Raw genomic sequence first — 20,697 nt, forward strand, 5'->3', positions numbered from 1 at the left:
TGTGAACCTGGGCAAGAGATGCAACCTCTCTGAGCCCGCAGCCCCTCTAATGATATTGACTTTTCACCACACACTCCATGATCTCATGCAGGCAAAGGACTTGGCCCTCAGTGTGTGCTCAAGTTTAATGTCCTGGATTTGAACTTTGACTTTTTTTTCCTTTTGTTTTGCATTTTTACTCTCTAGTTTTCAGATTCTTCCAGCAATGTACTACAAATTTCTGGGGAAAAGGAACCTTGTGCCCCTGCCAAGATGCCCAGTGCAGTACCAGCAAGATGGCCAACGCCTAGAGCTCCCTTGTTGATCTGAAACCTCCCCTTTTCCTTACTTCTCCCTCTGTTCAGAATGTGTAGACTTCTCTAAGCTTTGTTAAAACTGTTTACAACTTCAGGCCACACCCCTCTCAGTGTAAAAGGATCCAAGTGACTACTTTATCTGGTTGAACTAAGTGTCTAACTGTAATCCCTCTTGTAATTTGAGCCCATTTTCTCACATTCAGTCAGAGGTATGGGAGCAGCTGTTCTTTCTCCTCTGGGAATCCTGTGTCCTAAGCAGGAAGAAAGCACCTACACCCCACAACCCAGGAATCTCCCTCGTACCTTTCCTACAGGAAATTCCTGCCCCACATTGCTTTCCTCTCTTTGATGTAGCCATGCTTCTTTGAGCCAGTCCCTCACCCACCAGGCCTTTTAGGGAAATGCTCTGAGCTTTCCCAGCTTGGGGAATTCCAAGGAACTCGAATCAGACCTCCACGACCCTCCCCACCGCACAGGAAGGAACCTAGCCAAGGCCCCTTCTTGGATAGATGGGGAGCGAGAAGGTTACCCAGTGTGTTGGTGGCACAGCAGTTTCCTGACTCACTGTCTGCTGCTCCCAGGCAGCTGGGCCCACCTGTGGAGCCCTCGGTCCCCCTGTCCCCTGAGTCAGGGTCCTCTCCAGCCAGTCTCAGAGAATAGAGGGTCAGGCTTTCTTGCATAAAGAATGTCAGGTGTCCAGAGGTCTCCAAGCCTCCAGCCCTACTGTCACTGTCCTCCTGGAATTTCATGCCCATGTCCTGTGTCAACATTTGTGACCTCAAGTGCAGACTGTTCCTCATGGGATGGTGAAGGAAAGAAAGCAGTGTCAACTCAGCACATCTACACACACATACGCATGCGCGCGTGCACACACACACACACACACACACACACGCCGCTCCACATGTGTTAAGAGCAACAAGGGGCCCTTGTGAATCTGCCAGGTTTCTTAGCAATGCCTGGTGTTCAAACTCCATGACCCAGTCCTGGAAGCTCATCAGTAATCCCCACAATCCTTCCCAAAGCCCAAAACTGCATCAAAGAGCTGAGTCCTAGAGCCAGGGACCATCTGTGCTCCTGCCCAGAGCAGAGTCCTCTTCCAATCAGCCTAGTGGCAGACAGCTCATTACCTCTCAAGCCATCTTACTCCACTGTCAGATGACTCAGGAGGCTGCCTGGAGGAGCAGAAGCAGGGCTGTGCAGTCAGAGAGACCTGAGTTCAAACCCTGGCTCCAGTGCTTCATAGCTGTGTGACCTCAGGCAAGCCACTTCCCCTCTCTGAGCTTCTGATTCTTTTTTTTTTTTTTTTTTTGAGACAGAGTCTCCCTCTGTCACCCAGGCTGGAGTGCAGTGGTGCAATCTCTGCTCACTGCAAGCTCCGCCTCCTGGGTTCATGCCATTCTCCTGCCTCAGTCTCCCCAGTAGCTGGGACTACAGGCGCCCGCCACCACGCCCAGCTAATTTTTTTGTATTTTCAGTAGAGACAGCGTTTTAGTGTGTTAGCCCGGATGGTCTCGATCTCCTGACCCCGTGATCCGCCCGCCTCGGCCTCCCAAAGTGCTGGGATTACAGGCGTGAGCCACCACACCCGGCCAGCTACTGATTCTTTATCTGTACGATGAGGAGTCAAATATTTGCCTTGTGGACTTGGTGTGAGCCTTAGATGAGAAAGCATACTTGAAACCCAAATGTCAGCTGCCACCTCCCTGCCCCAGAGACAATGGAGCATAGGGACCATTGTCTATGATCAATATCAACTAATATCAACTGAGAAGCAAGTCAGGGGCTGGGCTCAGTGCCCTTTCAGGATCCTGCTATTTCATCTTCTCAACGAAATCTAAGGAAGCACTAATGTTACCCCCATTTCACAGATGAGGAAGCCGACACACTTAGAGAAGTGTGTGTGACTCGCCAAGGTCACATGGGTAGAAACGGCAGGGCTGAGATTTGGGCCCAGGTACCCTGAACTGGGAACCTGCTTGTTTAACCACTGTAACTCACTCCAGGCCCATGGAAGTTGAAAGCCCTCCCCGAGATTTTGTCGTGAGGGCTCTTGCCTTCTCGTGGTCTCTCTGCTGCTCGCGACTGCCTCCTCTGAGCCAGACCAGCTGTGGCTCATCTCAGTGGCCCTTTCATCACCATCTCAGCTCCTCAGTATGTCTCCTAAGATAAACCATTCAGCCTCTTCCTCAATTACCAGGAAAAACCTATATTCCCGAGAAACATGTGGGTGGCTGTAGACCGAACTGATGATGGAATGTGGAGGCATGTTTACACTGCGGTACACACTTCGCACTGAGCATTTGACATCCCTGGTTTTCAGTATCCTTTTCTGCCCAACTCCACACCTCCAAGAACCTTCCTCTGCCCACTTTGCCTCCTAGGGCCCCCACCTTCCAGGGGCCCAGTGTTCCACCCGTGCCTTCTCCTCTCTCCTCTCCTCCCACGCCTCCTCCCCCTGCACCCATTCAGTCTTGCTCTCTCCGTCTGTTAAAAGTAGGAATTCCAATCCCTCCAACCCTTAATCCCAAACCTTCCCACAGTCACACCTATCAAGGGGCCTTCCAGTTAGCCAGACCCACCCTGTTATGGGACAGTCTTTGAGGGACTTCTTCATTGCTTGGCTCTGTGCCTGTTGACTCAAGTGATGATAGTTATATTAGCATAGAAAAATTCTTCCTCAGATTAAGTAGCAATGAGCTCCTTTCCGATAACAATCTTAAAATATCAAAAACCACAGACCTGGGAAATGATCCTGCCCAGAATTTCTCAATGAGACACAAATGGCCTTCACGATGTGAGACTATCCCGTGCACTGCAGGACACTTAGAATCCCTGGCTTCTCGGCACTAATGCCAACAGCACCCTGCCTTCATCCTTGTGACAACCAAAAATGCCTCCCCATTTCCAAATTTCCCCATCTCTCACGCAGGCACACTCATGCATAGCCCATGAATACACACACACACAGTGCATGGAGAACTAATCATGTCTTTGTACACACGGGCTCATGAGACCCAGAGAGGCAAAGGTCTCTGTCTGAGATCACATAGCAAGTGAGGTTGGAACACAGCACTGGCAGACTGGGGGAGAGCCTCTCTCCCAATATGCAGGCTGAGGCTGCCCTGCCACTAGGCTGGGAGCCAGGGGACAAGGGCCCTGTCTTGCACCCCACTCCAGATTTTTGCAAACCCAATTCCCTGGACCCCTTCCTAAGGACCAGCAGGATGCCAGACAGACACCAGCAGAGAAAACCTCAGCCTCTCATATTTTGAGGACTCGGCAGATTCTGCCTGGTTCCCAGTAAACCAGAAACATGGTTGTGAAGTGAGGTTAACGCGGAGTGCTGCCCGAGAAGGCTGAGCCAGCCAGCCCTCTCTGGGGAGGCAGAAATCCTTCCCGGAGCCTGAGACCCCTCCAGCCTGGCTGTGGGGAGTCAGCTGCTGTCAGCTGCCCAGAGATGGAGGTCAGGGGACAGGAGAGGGAATTTCCAGAACCCAAAAGCCAAGTGTGCCAGCAAGTCTATGCCTTCCAGATGTGAGGACATACCAGGCCAAACACAGCTCCAGTCTCATCCAGAGACACAGTGCCAGGAGACGGGGAGGCAGGCTCAAGGAGGAAGATATGATCCTTGACTGCACTCCCTACAGTGCGCAGAGCACCCCCATTCACCTCTGTGAATCCTTATAGTGACCCTGCAAGGTAACCATAGCATCCCCATTTCACAGATGAGGAGATAGAGGCTCAGAAAGGCAAACTTGCCACCTACTAGCTGTGTGACCAAGGACATGCAATGTAACCACCCTGGGCTTCAGTTCCTTCTTATGGATCATCTGGAGGGTATGGCCTGCCTTTAGGATGTTTTTGAGGCTAAATGAGGCAAACCTTTGTTATAGTAGCCCAATGCCTAGCGAGCAACAGGTGCAGAAATAATGCTATTGGAACCAGCAGGTTGAACAAGCCAGACTGTTAATGTAATCAAAAGCACAACTCTATTTTTGTGTTCCATTATCTCTTTAAAATGTAGTCAGTGGGACAACTCCAGGAAGGGTTGGGGGGGCAACTTTTTTGCTGTCTTAGTAATGACAATTCATTTAAATTGCAAACACAGTCCAAGGCAATCATGTCTATTTCTAGACCAGTGCAGAATTTTCTGGTCTAGAAATAGACAGAATGTCAGTTTCTTCTCACCTCCAATCCCATTCTCCAGGCTGCAGTTTCAACCTAGCCAAGGTTTGAGTAGTAAGGAAGAAAGAGGGTTAAAGCGAGTGCACAGAAGAGTTCTATCTCAGGTCATTTTAAAATTGAGACAAACATGACATTTCTTACATGTCTCAGTTTGTGGTTGCATCTGTATCTGCTACGCGCACACACACACACACACACACACACACACACACACACACATATTCTAATACTGTTACTTTTTAGGAATTCTCGTACGTATAGAGTATGGTAGATATTGCAGCTAAGTTATGTAACCTTGTGGTTTCCCTTTAATAAACCATGAACACCGTCTTCTCTCATTGCACATACTTTTAATTTATTTTTTGAGATACAATTCACATAACATAAAACTCACCACTTTAAAGTGTACAATTCAGGCCTGGCACGGTGGCTCACGCCTGTAATCCCAGCACTTTGGGAGGCCGCAGCGGGTGGATCACCTGAGGTCAGGAGTTCGAGACCAGCCTGGCCAACATGGTGCAACCTCGTCTGTACTAAAAATATAAAAATTAGCCATTAGCCAGGCATGACGGTGGGCGCCTGTAATCCCAGCTACTCAGGAGACCGAGGCAGAAAGAATCGCTTGAATCCAGGAGGCAGAGGTTGCAGTGAGCCAAGATGGTGCCACTGCACTCCAGTCTGGGCAACAGAGTGAGATTCTGTCACAATAAATAAATAAATAAATAAATAAATAAATAAATAAATAAATAAATTGTACAATTCAGTGGCTTTTAGTATACTCACTAGGTTGTACAACTATCACCGCTACCTAATTCTAGAACATTTCTATCATCTCCAAAAGAAATCTTATACCTATTAACAGGTTGGTGCAAAAGTAATTGCAGTTTTTGACGTTTTTTTATTTTAAGTGGCCAAAACCGCAATTACTTCTGCACTGACCTAATACTAGCCAATCCCCAACTCCCCTTCCCCTCATTTCCTGGCAACAAATCTGCTTTCTATCTGTCTGGATTTGGCACCTGGATAGGTTATATAATTGGAATTCTACAACATTTGACTATTTGTAACTGGCTTCTTTCATTTGGCATAATATTTTCAAGGTTAAACATTTCAAGTTGTAGCATAAATCAGTACTTCATTCTTTTTTATGGCTAAATAATACTCCACTGTTTAGACAGATCACATTTTGTGAATCCCTTTAGCAGTTGATCAACATTTGAGTTTTTTCTACTCTTTGAAATTTATTAATCATGTGCTATGAGCATTCATTTACAGGTTTTTGTGTGAATATATTTCCACTTCTCTTGGATCTATACCTCGGAGTGAAATTTCTGAGTCCTGTGGTCAATATTTTTTATTTTTTTCTCTTTTTGAGACGGAGTCTGGCTCTGTTGCACAGGCTGGAGTGCAGTGGCGCCATCTTGGCTCATTGCAACCTCTGCCTCCCGGGTTCAAGCAATTCTCCTGCCTCAGCCTCCTGAGTAGCTGGGATTATGGGCACGTGCCACCACACCTGGCTAATTTTTGTATTTTTAGTAGAGATGGGGTTTCACCATCTTGGTCAGGCTGGTCTCGAACTCCTGACCTCAGGTGATCCACCTGCCTCATAACTCCCAAAGTGCTGGGATTACAGACATGAGCCACCGTGCCCGGCCCCTATGGTAAATCTATGTTTAGTTTTTTGAGGAACTGCCAGACTCCACATCCACTTCCAATTTCTCCACATCCTCACCAACAACAGTTATTTTCCCTTTTTTAAAAGTTACAGCCATCCTAGTGAGTGTAAAGTGGCAATTCATCATGGTTTTGATTTGCATTTGCCTAATAACTAATGCTGTTGGTCACGGATATGCTTTTAAATTATGATTTTAATTGCCATGCAAATTCCATTGTAGGTTACTATAATATATTTTTAATTGGCTATTATTGAATATTCAAGTTGTTTCTATTTTTTCAAATTCACTCATACATATAAGCCTTTGTGAATCATAATCATCTCTGATTCAATGACATTCATCCATTCACTCACTTATTCAATAGCTATCTACCAAGCCAGGCCTGTTCTAGGTGTTATTGCACAGTACTGAGCAAGACAAAACAGATCCGATCTCTGCCCGCCTACAGCAGACGGTCCAGTGATTTATTAAATGTTTGTGCAAATAAGTCGATCAGCAGGCTGACAAGTATCAGTAAAGAAACACACAGGGCACATATGTAAGAGGAGCGCATCATTCAGAGTGGGTGGCCAGGAAAAGCCAGCCAGGGGTGGGAGATGGGGAAGAGCATTCCAAATAGAGGGAACAGCATATGCAAAGCTGTTGAGAAACTAACAGAGACCTGAGTGCCCGGAGAGGGGGGCAAGAGCAAAGAGGGAGGTGAGGGCTAAGGTGGAGGGAATGGAAGCGGACGTAGGCTGGACTGTGCTGATTGGCAGCCCGCTGCAGGAGGGCTGAATACGTTGACAATTGTTTTATTTCCAATGTGCCATTTAAAAATAGCAAAGAAGGAATGAAGAGAAGGAAGAAGTGGGGGAGAGGGGATTTCTGAGGATGGAACACTTAAACGAATGGGGTCCTGCCCTATCTGTGCCTACACTGGCCAAGGTGAGCATCTGTCAGTTGTCCAGCCCATCAGTCACCTGCCACTGTCTATGCCTAATCTCAACAGCTTACACCACACATGATACTGAGTGATCTCTACCCCTGGCCAAGTGGGTATTGTGACCTAACAGCAGTCAATCTTGAAGTTGGCCAGTGGGCTGAGAAGTGGCCTGGTGTGGTATAAAATATAAATATTTGGTCTTGGTCTCTAATTCCTGGCACAGAGCTCCTAAAACCCTTGAACATATTGCCTTTCATATGCTAATGAGATTACTTATGGAGGAGCCCTAGAGAGCTTCATGATGAGGGCTGGTTACCCTCACACCCCCAACAGCCTCCATGGGGGCAAGATGGGCTGGAGATTGAATTCAATCGCCAATGGCCAATGATTTAATCCATCATAATGAAACTGCAAGAAAAACCCCTAAACAACAGGGTTTGGGAGCTTCAGGGCTGGTGAACACAGGGACTTGCTGGGAGGGCGTGGAAGCTTTGTGCAAATCCCCCATGTTTTGTTCCCTGCATCTCTTCCATGAGTCTGTTCTTGAGTAGTATCCTTTATAATCCACTGGTAATAGTAAGTAAAGCACTTTCCTGAGTTTTGTGAATTGTTCTAGTGGATTATCTAACTAGAAGGGGAGGTTATGGGAACCCTGAAATTCAGAGCCAGGCAGTCAGATGTACAGATGGTCCCTGGACTTGCGTGTGACTGGTGGCTAAAGGGGGACAGCCCTGTGGGGCTGAGCCCTAAACCTTGGGGTCTGCACTAACTCCTGGAGTTAGTGTCAGAATTGAACTGAATAATTGAACACCTAGCTGGAGTTAGGGAATCAGATACCTCATATAGGAACTCACTTAATCCTTGGCCTGTCCTGGTGGGGGACTTCCAAACCAATCAAGTCCTCCCTCTGGGAGCATTGAGTGTAAGTTAAGAAGTTGGGAGTGAGAGTCGAAGCAGGAAAGATTCACAAAGGGAAGCAAAGAGAAACTGGGCTACAGAAGCCATGAGCTCACCGGAACTGGACAGCAAGAGAAACTACAATGAGGCAGAGGCCTCAAGAAGCAGAAGGCATGTGACAGAAAGGGGAGGAGAAGATGCAGGAGGCTATAGGGGCAGGTAGAGGAAGAGGCAAGCTGATCACCAGAGAAGGGCTGGAGATGACAAATTAGCCTGGATCTGAACAACTCTCCACTTCTCCTAAGAGCTTTCTAGGCTCTGAGAGCCCTGGCTAGGCTACAGCTGAGGTTCTGTTTCCCTCGTTTCCTCCTGGAGTCTGCTGCAAGTGACCTGGCAGTGTCTGCTCCTTACGCTGTCTCTGGTTCCAGGCATGTGGGCCTGGGCTTGGCTCAGAACTCCCCAGCCTCATTTTGCAGAAAAGGGATCTAGGAGAAGGAGAAAGCTCTGTAGAAAGGCATAGGAAATCCTCAGGGCGGGGCCGCCATGGAGAACAGGGGTGCTGGGGTGGGCATAGGGGTCCAGTGGGTGCAGCTCAGAGATCTAGGAGCCAAGAAGCACAGATTTGACTCTGAGTCACTGGAGGCCCCCGAGAAAAGGCTGTGCCCTCTCTGGGTCTCAGTTTCCTCATCTCTGAAAGTAGGTGACTTCTGCATCCCACTCCAGCATGAATATTTGTTGAATCTGTGACATGAGAGGAAAAATCATTTGCAAAGAGCCAGAAACTTAGAAATCCAGTAGGCCAACAAATGTTTGAGAAACACAACATCGAACATTTAAGATAACTAATACAATTTCATTTCAAAAATCTGAAGTTTAAAACTGCATAACGTCGAGATATTTGAAATACTGGGCTCTGAGGGCCGGTGGGAGGAGAGGGCTCAGGTCTGCTGACGAATGTTCTCCTCTGCACCAAGAGGACAGCATCCACTCTAAGACCAACAGAGCCCCAAAATGAAATCCCTCAAATTCCACAACGTCAGAAGAGTTCAAGCTTCTTAAAGTTCCCCAGGTTTAAAGATGCTCCAGATTCTAAAATGTCCAAGATTTCAAAAGATCCTGAAAGCTCTGAAGTTTCCCAGGTTCTCAAACTTGCATAGGTCTCAACTTCCCAAATTCTAAAAGTCCCAAATACACACTGTGAGCCTAGTCGGGATCTGGCTTGAGAAACTTGAAAGCACAGGGACACCATCTTTACTATCTGCTTTTTCTCCAGCCAGAGGCTGAGGCCCTCCCTTTGGGCGTAGCTGTCCCTGAGGGTGAGGGAAACAGGCAGTGTTTTCTGTGATCAGGGTGGTCCCCAAGTAGAGTAAGTTGGGCCTTCATCTTTCTCCATGCCTCCGGGAGCCCTAACCCTTCTCTCAGTAAGGACAGCTACTGTCTGGGGTCCTGGGCCCCCAGACTCACCTTGTCAGTCATTCCCAATGGCTCTGTCCTCAAGAGCTTACAGTCTAGTGGGGGCCACAAACAAGCAAGAGAAAGGGTCCCTGGAAAGGATGTTCACAGGGCAGTGGCCCGGCCAGGTGTGACCCCCTCTGGGGGGCCTGAGCTCCTGCCCTGCATGACGTCCTCACCTGCCGGCTGCACGCAGGTTACATCCCAAGGATGCCAGTCATCAGCTCCAGCCTCAGGAGGAAGCATCTTAGAGGCTCCAGTCCATGGCAGGTCAGAGGGCATCTCCAAGACTGCTGCCTGCGTTGGCTTCTGCTGTTTTGGACCTGCTGGTCCAACTGCCCATCCCAGGCCTGAGCCTCCACCTTGGCCCCATCAGGGCATCTCCAGCTCAGCTTCTGCTCTGGTTCTGCTGCTCCCTGAGCCAGGCCCCCACTTTCCAGCTCTGATCCTTCATAGGATGACTGTACCTCAAGTCTCAGGAGAGATGGAAGATGCCTGAGGTCAGCTCCCACCCCCGAAGTCAGGACCCCTCCCCAAAGGGCTGTTGGGTGACACCAGGTGGAGGGAGAAGAGACTTTGGAGGGAGCACTGGCCCAGAACCCAGACTTAACTATATATCCCCAGGCTGCAATCTCTGGAAACATCCATTTCCTCCACTATAAAGGGAAATTTTAATTCCTACCCGACTCGGTAGTAGGGGAATTGGGTGACCAGCTGCCTCCCTACTTGTTAAAGGACCCTTCAGATGTACTCCCCTTCCTTTCTGTTCCCAAACCCCCAAACCCTGAGTGAGTGTTGGGAGCTGAAAAGGTCAGTCTCCCCGGAATCAGCAGCACATAAGGGGTGGTGCTAAGGCTCGCCCAGGGGTGGAGAGTCAGAGAATGGGTTTTAACACAAACACTAATTGTGGATCCCAGAATGGCCTCCCTGGCTCCATTCATGAGACTGGTATTTTTAGCCCAGGATCGGCTGCCTGTGGCCCCAGAGGGGGTGGCCAGGCCATGTGTCATGTCTGAGTGATGATGGACTCACTTTGCCCAGGAAAAAAGCCCACAGGGGCCTGCTGCCAGATCCCAGGGTTGCCACTGCATCCGGGAGGAGACAGATGTTCAGTTAAACCCTCTCATCCCCGAGGGGCACACTACAGGGTGTCAGGAATGATAGCAATAATTAATATGCATTAAGTGGGAGGCCGAGGCGGGCGGATCACAAGGTCAGGAGATTGAGACCATCCTGGCTAACATGGTGAAACCCCATCTCTAATAAAAATACAAAAAAATTAGCCGGGCGTGGTGGCGGGCGCCTGTAGTCCCAGCTACTTGGGAGGCTGAGGCAGGAGAATGGCGTGAACCTGGCAGGCGGACCTTGCAGTGAGCCGAGATCACGCCACTGCACTCCAGCCTGGGTGACAGAGCGAGACTCCATCTCAAAAAAAAAAAAAAAAATGCATTAAGCATTTCCTAGGTACCCAGCACTGTCGCGGCTTTACAGGCATTAACTTATTTAATCATTACTATGAGGTAGATACTATTATTATCCCCATTTTATAGATGAGAAAACTGCAGCTGGAGCAGTTAATTAACCTACTTGAGTCCACACTACAGTAGTGAGTGGAGCAGGGGGATTTAAAGCCAGGCAATCAAACTCCAAAGTCCATGCTCTTTCTGCCTGGTCACTTGGAATCTGGACCAGGAGTGGACAGTCTTCAATGGCCAGTAGGTCCTCCTGCCTCAGCCCATTGAGTTTTCTGGGATTGCAGAGTACATCCGGTCCTTCCCTCCTGCAGAGGTAAGGAAATTGAGGCCCACCATGATGCCCAAGGTTAAGGAGCCATTTGGCCCTAATTCCCAAACCACAACTTTTCCCACTGAATGACTCCATGGGACAAGTTGATTTTGTCACCTGCTCGCCTCCTCAGCCTATCCCCAGCTCCCAGATCAGATGAGCTTGCTTTAGGGCAAAGAGCCTGGACTCTGGATGCAGATGTGAGCCCCGATTTTGACGTGCTATGTGACCTTGGGCAAGTCAGCTCACCTCTCGGAACTTCAGTTTTCCCCTCTGTAAAATAGGCGTGATTGGGCTATCTTCATAAGGCTGTGTGGTGGGTATAAATTGTCTGGAGATTCACCAAATATGGGTTTCCTTACCTTGGGCTCCTTGAACTATTAATCCCCACTGTAAACAAGACACATGGTATACACCTGCCCAGGGTTACTCCTGGAAATGGAAGATCTGGTGATGGAATTGTAGACACTGTGACCACCTGTTGGGGAGATATTTGGAGCAAATCATGCCATGACTGCATCTACCCGCTATTCAGATTCCCAACAGAAAAGAATTTGGCAGAAAGAAAGAGAAGAAAGACAAGGCCTGTCCATGCTCTGAGCCAGCTGCCAGGGTAGGAAAACAGAACATGCATGGCAGAGCTCAGGACCAGCTTAACCAAGTCCCCTCTGGATGATCATGGGTCAGTCTCTCCTCTCCCCGGGGCCTGAATCTCCCAAATGCAGAGAGGGGAACAAGACTGTTTCATGCTCTCCCTGCCCTGATTTCTGTGACTTGATTAGGACAAGCCCCTCCCTCAGGGGCTTGGGACCCTACGTTCTGCCCCATCCTCCAGCATGTGCGCACGCACACAGACAAACACACGCACACACACACGGACTGTCTGCTCAGGGAGCCTCCACAGCCCGGCTTCCACGTTCACTCTGGGCTTGCCCAGGGCCCATGGGGTCGGCTCCCTGAGGCCTCAGCCTCTGAGTCACAGTCCACAAATGCAGCTCCCATCAGAGCAGGTGACTCTTTCCAGCTCTGAATCTCAATTGCAAATTTCCTGACTGGAAAATCTGATTGGCCCAGGTGGCATCAGGGGGCCCAGTGGGCTGGGTCATGCGTCATGTATCATGGGCTAGGGGTGGAGCAGCTTCTCCAAGAACAGGGTGCAGATGAGAAGGAAATGAAAGCACCTCTAAGTCAGAAGCAAAATGAGTTCACCCAGAATGTAAATTAGTTACATGGAAAAATCGATCTACACTCATTTCACATTTATCTAGAAAACTCTCAGAAAGCAGCTGCTATTGGAGTGAAAATTAGAAAGAAAAAAACTACCCCTTATTCTCAGCTGCCAAAACAAATGTCAAAAATCCACATCCCTGACTCATCAGAGAATCTTCTCATTCATTGATTATGAACTCTTATACTACAGACAATCCTGATACACACTGGTTATTGGTTTTTCATCCAAAGGAGTCATGATAACGTGGTGAGAAGTAGCTGCTGATATCTCATGAGGAAGAAATCTTTAAAAATATAGAAGCAAAGCAGAACTTTTAAAAGCAGACACAAGGGCTAAGCAGCTTGGGGGACATTCATAGTTCAGGCACAGTGAGTTTTGGAGTCCCTAAAATTTACATCAATGCATACAGTAGTTAAAACTCACAATGACAACCCTGGAGCATTGAGAATAAGTAAAATTACATTTCTTGACCTTCACTTAAGGTGGTATAAATAGGTAACACATGGCGAAAGACTGCCATTTTTTTTAAAAAAAAAGAACAGTTTTAAGTTTTTAACAGAAAAAATAAATCTCATCTGGAAAATGCATTCTTGTGGAATAATGCATTATAAATGATGTATGACTATATGAGGGTTTATAAGCCAATCCAACAAAAATAATAAATGGCACAATTTTGAAACCAAACTCCGTAACTAGCAGCTCGAGTTTCATTACTGGAGGAATAAAGTGCTTTAACAGTGATTTCAGTTGGATCAAGGACCCCAGAGACCCTGCCAAGAGTTTGAAAGCAGATAATTGTTAGGAGCAATGCCCAGTTCCAGCCCACCCCATAATTTTACCCTCTAGCTTCATAACTCTACACTTCGTTATGAGGGGGAAGGAGGCTGAAGAACTGTGATGTGTTCAAACTTGAAACTGCGTGGAAAATTCAAAGTCCTTGGTGTTGTGGGTCCCAAAACTTATATATATCGAAATCACTTAGAGATGCATAAAAACTTTAGGAGGTCTGGAAGAGGAATCAGAAATATCAGGAATAGCCATAAACACATTCCCTAAATGGTCCTGATACAAGGTGGTCCATGGACCCCTTGTTGAGGAACGTGGCTCCCCTCATTCTGCAGATGGAGAAATCAAGGCCCAGAAAGGAACAGAAAAGTGGCCCAAAGTCACACAGCAAGTCAGAAGCTGAGCTGGCCTCTGGCCCGTGCAGCACTTCTTTCCACCAAATTCCGCCTGCCCACGGACGGCCCCCTGGGGCTCGCATTCCAAGGAGCCATGTAACGGGAAAGGAAATGTCAGCCGTGAGTGTTCCGATGTTCGAAGGCCCATTGTAACTCCAGGTTCCGCCAGACACAGTCCTCAGAGCTCAGGCGGCCAAGATTCATGAGCCTGCTTTTTCCAGATGGGATCAGGGATGAGATTACAACAGCCAGCATTTATTTTTATTTCCCCAGGAAAATAAATCGGCAGTTTTGCTCCAAGAAAAGTGATCAGAGGAAGCAGTGTTCCTAACCAGAAGGAGGGCCTGGACCATCTCCAGCCCCTCACAGCCCCCTCCAGGCCTGCCTCCCATCCTGAAGGTGCCTGACATTAAGTCAGAGCCTCAGACAAAGCACCCTTTGGGCTTGGACTCAAGAACCCTCTCCTGCCTATGGCAGTGGATAAAGGTCTTAGGAGCTGGAGGGTTACTTTCTCCCACCCCAACTTAGGTGAAAGACATTTGGCAGTGTCTGGATTTGAGAACTGGAGAGGGGTGCTACTGGCCTGCAGGAGGTCGAGGCCAGGGATGCTGCCACACATCCCGCCATGAAAGGGACTGCCCCCACAACAAAACTCCTTGGCCCAAAATGTCAACGGTGTTGAGGGTGAAAAACCCCCAACCACGGGCAAGTGGCCACAGACGTTAGGAGTCAGGATGTGAGTCAAGGTTTTGCCTGTAAATGCTGTGTGAGCTTGGGCAAGGCTCTGCCCTCTCTGGGCCTCAGATTCCCAACTCTACAAGGAGGAGGCAGGGGAGGCTTGTCTCTGGGGCCTCTGCCATTTTGGTCAATTCAGGTTCCGGAGTCCAGGAAGCCTGAGACGGTGCCTTGCCTTACAACTGAGATGTGGCTGTCAGAGGGGAGGGGGTCTATGCAGCCCCACTTGCCTGAGGAGTGCACAATCAGCTCTCTTGAGCCCCTCCCCCAAAGCACTGTATCTGGAACTCCTGCTCCACCAGGAACGGAAAAACCATTATCTGCAGATGACATCACTTTGCAAAAATGCAGGCGGGTGGTTGCCAAGCAGAACTCCAGGGAAACAGCGGGAAGGAAGGGCTCAGAGCATGCCAGCCACCAGCACACCAGCATCCGGTACCTTCACAAATCTCAGCACAACCCTGGGCAAGTTACTCCACTTCTCTGGACTTCGGTCCTCCCATCCATACAAGAAGAGAAAGCATCTGGGTTTTGCTAGGAGCCCTTCCACCGGAACAGTCCTAGATCCCGCAACTCTTTCATGTCAAGCCTCGGAGGGCTTCTGGGCTGCAGGAGCACAAAGGGAGCCCCTCCAGGTACAGGAGTCCAGAGTTAGGGCTGAAAGGAGAGGAAATTGGCTGCCCTGCTTGACTGACCACACAGAGGCTGCTGATGCCACCAAACTGCTTGAGAACAGCTCTCCTCCCAGAGCGCTGGTCCTGTGTCCTCTCCACTGACCCAGTTTCTTTCCTGGTGTAGCATTTGGAGCACATCATGAACCAGCAGAGCACTGGCTAATCGCGAGCCAGGGAACTTGCTTCAGTGGGGGAACCACGGTGACCTGCAATGCCCATCTTTCTACCTGTGGGCTCCCGGGATATGAAGGGTGGTAAAGACCGGCTCTGATGAGCAGAGCAGGCTCAGATCACCCTGGATGGAGCCCTGGGTTGCTCCCCAGAGGCCTGGGTTCTAGCCGCAGACATAGGACCTCATTTTCTCCTTCTGGACAGTGAGTAGTTTGATCCAGAGAGTCTGTGGGGTCTCTTTACACTGTAGCAGGTGGTGGCTCCAGGAGCAGATAAGAACAAGTTACACATAGGGCAGAGCATGGAAGAGCTGTGTGTCTTCAGCAGGATGACAATTCCCTCTGCTGCCTGCACCCTCATCAAGAACAGAATTGCCTTTCAGACCCGTTGCTTTCTAAATGGAAGAGGAAGGAAGGAGAAGGCAGATCACTCTCGACCAAGCTCAAGGGAGGGGTGGCATCTGGCGGGAAGGGCACTGCCCCCGCACCCTCCCCCATTGGGCACTGCCCACTGCCAGGAGGTGGTGTAGCTTACAGGTTAGAATAATCAGGCTGGCATCACCTAGAGCAAAGTCCAAATCTTGGTCCAAGTCCCTCTAAACTGTGCCAAACATGACTCTCAGTTTCCCCGACTGTAAAATGGAGTCAGCAACATATACCTCTTTTTTGGGTGATTCTATTTGCCCCTTGCCCCCACCACCAGCGGATTCATTCTCACCCCTCCCTGCCCTGCTCTGATCCCCAGGAGGCTGACCTCACCCAGATAGGATATTGGAAGACAGCAGAAAGACAGAGAGGTCAAGGACTTTTCCCACTCCCTCTGCTGGGCCACAGTTTGGATGTGGCTGCATCCCTCTCCCAGGGTCCCCCATCCTGTCGGGCAGCGCCTTCCACAGCTCCTGATCTGTGATTCTGGTACCCAGTGCTCTCCTCTGGCCCACAGAGCTAGAGGTGGTTACAACGTGCTGCTTTCACTAGTCTCTGGTGCATCGTCATCCCCTACCAGGTCCTTTCATTATCTCTCCAAAGATGATTTACAAACAGCCGACAAGCACATGAAAAGATGCTCAGCACCATTCATCATTAGAGAAATGCAAATCAAATTCATGATGAGCTAGTACTTCACACCCATGAGGATGGCTACTATCCAAGAAACAAAATAGCAAGTGTTGGCGAGGATGTGGGGAAATTGGAACCCTTGTGCGCTGTGGGTGGGATTGTAGCATGGTGTGGCTGATATAGAAAACAGTAGAGTGGTTCCTCAAAAAACTAAACATAGAATTACCACATGACCCAGCAATCCCAATTCTGGGCATATATATTCAAAATAATTAAAAGCAAGGTCTCAAAGAGATGCCTGGAACCCCGTGTTCATAGCAGCATTATTCACAATAGCCAAGAGATGGAAGTCACCTCAATGCTCATGGACAGATGAATGGATAAAGAAAATGTGGTACATACATACAACGGAATATTGTTCAGCCTTAAAAAGGGAGGAAATCCTGCCATATGCGACAAGGATGATCCTCGAGGACCTTATGCTAGTGAAATCAGTCAGTCACAAAAAGACATTCGTGTAATTCCACTTCCTTTTTTTGTTTGTTTGTTTTTTGAGATGGAGTCTTGCTCTATTACCCAGGCTGGAGTGCAGTGGCATGATCTCAGCTCACTGCAACCTCCACCTCCTAGGTCAAGCGATTCTATGCCTCAGCCACCCGAGTAGCTGGGATTATAGACATGCGCCACTATGTCCGGCTAAATTTTTTTTTGTCTTTTTAGTAGAGATGGGGTTTCGCCATGTTGGCCAGGCTGGTCTCGAACTCCTGACCTCAGGTGATCCACCTACCTCGGCCTCCCAAAGTGCTGGGATTATGGGTGTGGTCACTGTGCCCGGCCTGTGTGATTCGTCTTCTACGAGGTACCTGGAGTCATCAAAGTCATAGAGACAGAAAGTAGAATGGTGGTTGCCAGGGGCTGGGGGAGAGGAAAAGGGGAGTTGTTTAATGGGTACGGTCTTGGTTTTACAGGATGAAAAAGGTCTGGAGATCCTCAAACAATATGAATATACTTATATATGAATACACTTAAAAATATACTGTGGAATGATACACTTAAAATGGTTAAGATGGTTTTTAAAAACTTATCATCAAATTGTATGTTTTGAATATGTGCAGTTTATTGTGTGCCAATTATACCTCAATAAAACTTTTTTAAAGTCCCTTCATTAAACTCTCTTCAGGAAAACTGGTGGTTCCCAAACCTGTGTGCATATTAGAATGTTCTGGGATCTCTTAAAAATTCCCAATCCCAGGCCACTCCCCAGAGCCATTAAACCACAACCCCTGGGAGTAGGATACAGGCAGCAGGAGTATCTGATACGCCCCAGGGAATTCCAACACACAGTGACACCCACAGAATTGCATCCTTCAACTGGGCCATGTGTTTTTTGTCAGGAATCTGCATAATTAGCTACTTCTTAGGCTTATTGTGAGGATTAAAGGAGATAGTGAGTGCAAAGCATTTCGCACAGCTGCTGGCACCGACAGCGCTTATACAATGTAGTCGGTGATGTTGTTATTGTTATTAGTATTATTTCTCTGGGACACCAGGTTGCTGTGGGTCTCAGAGATACTACAGAGGAAGGTAGAGAGGGTATCAGGACCAAAAGCAAGGTAAGACAGGAAAGCAAGCAAGGCAGAAAGGAGGGGTGCACTCAGAGGCAGAGAAAGGGGAATTCCGTGCTGGCTGGGGAACGTGGGTTGCAAGACTGTGAGAAGCCCAGGGCAAGAGGATGGCAGATCTGCCATGATGCCAGGAAGTGCCTACCTCCAGGGGCTGCTGCCAGGCAGCGGGCACCACTCAGAGGCTCCAGAAACACTGGGTGACACCCAGGGCCATGGAAGAGTTGGTCCAGGAAGCAGCAGGCCCGCAATGTACATATGCTTACCACTTAAGGAGTTTTAGCTGGTCTGACCTTGCGGGGCCCCTTCTAATTTTTCAGGAGTCCCCAACCACCCTTGGCAGCTGTGGCAGGCCCTCTCTCAGCCTCTCCTCTGGGCTCCCTGGTCTGAGGCAACTACGGACTGCCACCTCCGTTTACCTCCAAGTGTCTGCCCTGGGGCCCTTCACCTTGTGGGGCTGGCTGTGGTTGGAGGGCAGGGGGCGCTGGCCATCAGGGAGGGAGGGAGACCACATTCCGTCCCTTGGTTGCCACGTGGGAACTGGAAGATGGTGAAAGGCCATGATACTGAGGTTCACCAATATGGTGAACTCTTCCGGCCAGCAAAGGATTCTGGTCAAGGAGGTGGAGCCACCGGCCCGGCCTGGATTTTGCGCCCCCCAATGGTAGGCCAGGCATCCATTCCAAAAAACATTTCCTAAGCTCCCACTACATGCCCGGCCTGGGGCCCTGAGATCTGATAGTGAATAAGATGCCCTGGCAGAGCTCAGATCTGGCTGGAGGGAGCAGGAGTGCGGCAGGAAGGAGAGGCCCCCGTGGCAGAGCAGCCAGGGGCAGACAGACAGGGCTCACATCCCAGCTCTGCTCAGTACCAGCTGCAGGTCTTGGGAGAAGTCAATCCACCTCTCCAGCCTCAGTTTTGTCTTCTACAAAAGAGGGTGACAAACTCAGCCTCACAGAGCTGCTGCTGGAGGGAATGAGACAAGATGACAGGAGGGCCCCGTTTGGCACCACTTGGAGTTCCTTCCAGGAACGAGGAGCGAAGAGCAGGCACCTCCACCCGGGTTCCAGCACAGGACGCTTGCAGGGGCCTGAGCTGCAGATGGGAGCGGCAGCTCTCTGGGGACAGAGCTGTAGCCAGAGGCCAGCGCCCGGGGCTCCAAGAACCACAAGTCCACAGCAGGAAATCCTCCTCCAGAGCCTGGAGCCTGGGTGCCCGGGTCGCCACGCTGCTGGCTGCTGATAGTGCTGGGTGAATGTGGGCAGTCCCTTCCCCAGTCTGGAGTCCCCCTTCCGCCTCTGTCCAGCAGAGCTCAGGCTGGACACCAACGAACCCTCCAGCAATGACATTCCGGAAAAACGGAAAGCCCTCATGATCCCTTCTTGCAGGTGGGAAATTAGAGGCCTGGGAAGGACAATCTATTCAAGGGCACCCAAGTTCACACAGCAGAGTCAGAAGTAGAAGCCAGATCTCCTGACTCCAAATCCATTGCACCTGTCCACACTAGTACCTCTCCAAAGGCATGAGCCAGAGTACCAGGAAACTCAGAAGGTGTGGCTTCTTCTCCAAGGGACTCCTTGACAAAGCTCTCAGCTCCAATGAGGTAACCAGCATCCCCCTCCAAATATCCTCCAAGATCTAGAGAAGTCACTCCTTTGTTCAAGAACCTTCCACAGCTCTCCATCACCCAGTGAACATCTCACCCAGCATCCAGGGTCCCAACCTTCCTCTCCAGCGGCTCCCGCTGGTTCCCCCACCTTTGCCTTCCATCCCGGTCACCACACAGTAATGACTGTCCCCATCTCCTGGCCTTTCTGATTCTGGTCCCCCATCCTAGAATTTCCCTGCTCCTTCCTTTAAGACCATCTGAAGGTCACCTCCTCCAGGAAGCCTTCCTGCTCCCCAGGTTAAACATGGTCTCTCCCTCCCCTAGGCTACCAGAGGAGGCAGCCTCAGGCTGTATCTGGGTACCTCATGTGCCCATCCGTCTCCCCCACGAGATGGGGAAATACCTGGGTGCAGAGTTTAAGAAACGCCCACTTCTTGTCATCTTCTCATCCTCTGCGCCAAGAATTGAAAGAGGAAGGGCTAAGTGACTCCTGGGGCCCTGAGCCCACAACAGGACGAATAAACAGGGACTGTTTGGTGCCCATTTGGGACACAATTCCAGGCCAGAGGTGGCTAGAGGCTGGGCCTGGAGCCCAAACACAGGCATTGATCCCGCCTCCAACGGCTGTTTCTGTTTTCCTTTTCCCTGGGCAGAGGCTGCGGGGGCGTTCTGGGCCACAGCTGGTTTCTATTGCATCAAGGCTCAAAAAAGCCCTGAGCATATTTTTAGAGAGAAGGGGAAAAAAAGAATCTTTTCTTCCCTGACCCAAGATGAGGGCTTGCTCCAATTTTCCATCTGCTCTCTCTTCTGGGTGGAGCTGGCCGGGAAGTTTCTCTGCAGGGGGATCCTTCAGGATGGCGGTTTGTGAGCTCATAGTTAGGGCAGAGTGAGAGGCTGCCGGCACGATGCCCACCTCCCTCCCCGACACACATACAAACACAAATGTGCACACACACACACACAACCTCAGGCATGTGATGTGGAGAGGAGAGCCACATGCCTGAGTAAGAACAGTGGAGGAACAAGAGGGACTTGGAGCCACCAGTGGCTCCAGCCCAATCTCCCACTGGAAGCAGGTAGCTGAATGGTGGCCTGAATCAGGGGTTGCCGTACTCGCACTCCAGAGCCCTGGGATGTGCCGCCTTCCCACTGGGGTGCCCGGATCCAGAAGACCTGGGCACATCTGGGACTGGAATA

At 49.7% G+C, this 20,697-nt stretch overlaps 1 long non-coding RNA gene across 1 annotated transcript; it reads right to left on the bottom strand.

Annotated features, from left to right (window-relative positions):
- Positions 1-4,824: 4,824 nt before the first annotated feature.
- On the bottom strand, positions 4,825-20,309 carry LOC117974345 (uncharacterized). The gene is made up of 3 exons (XR_004664291.3): positions 19,904-20,309; positions 17,057-17,184; positions 4,825-5,182 (listed from the first exon to the last, which is right to left on the bottom strand). It is a non-coding gene; the product is annotated as an uncharacterized LOC117974345 (long non-coding RNA).
- Positions 20,310-20,697: the final 388 nt, after the last annotated feature.

Source organism: Pan paniscus, chromosome 11, assembly GCF_029289425.2.
Source record: "Pan paniscus chromosome 11, NHGRI_mPanPan1-v2.0_pri, whole genome shotgun sequence".
Taxonomy (NCBI): domain Eukaryota; kingdom Metazoa; phylum Chordata; class Mammalia; order Primates; family Hominidae; genus Pan; species Pan paniscus.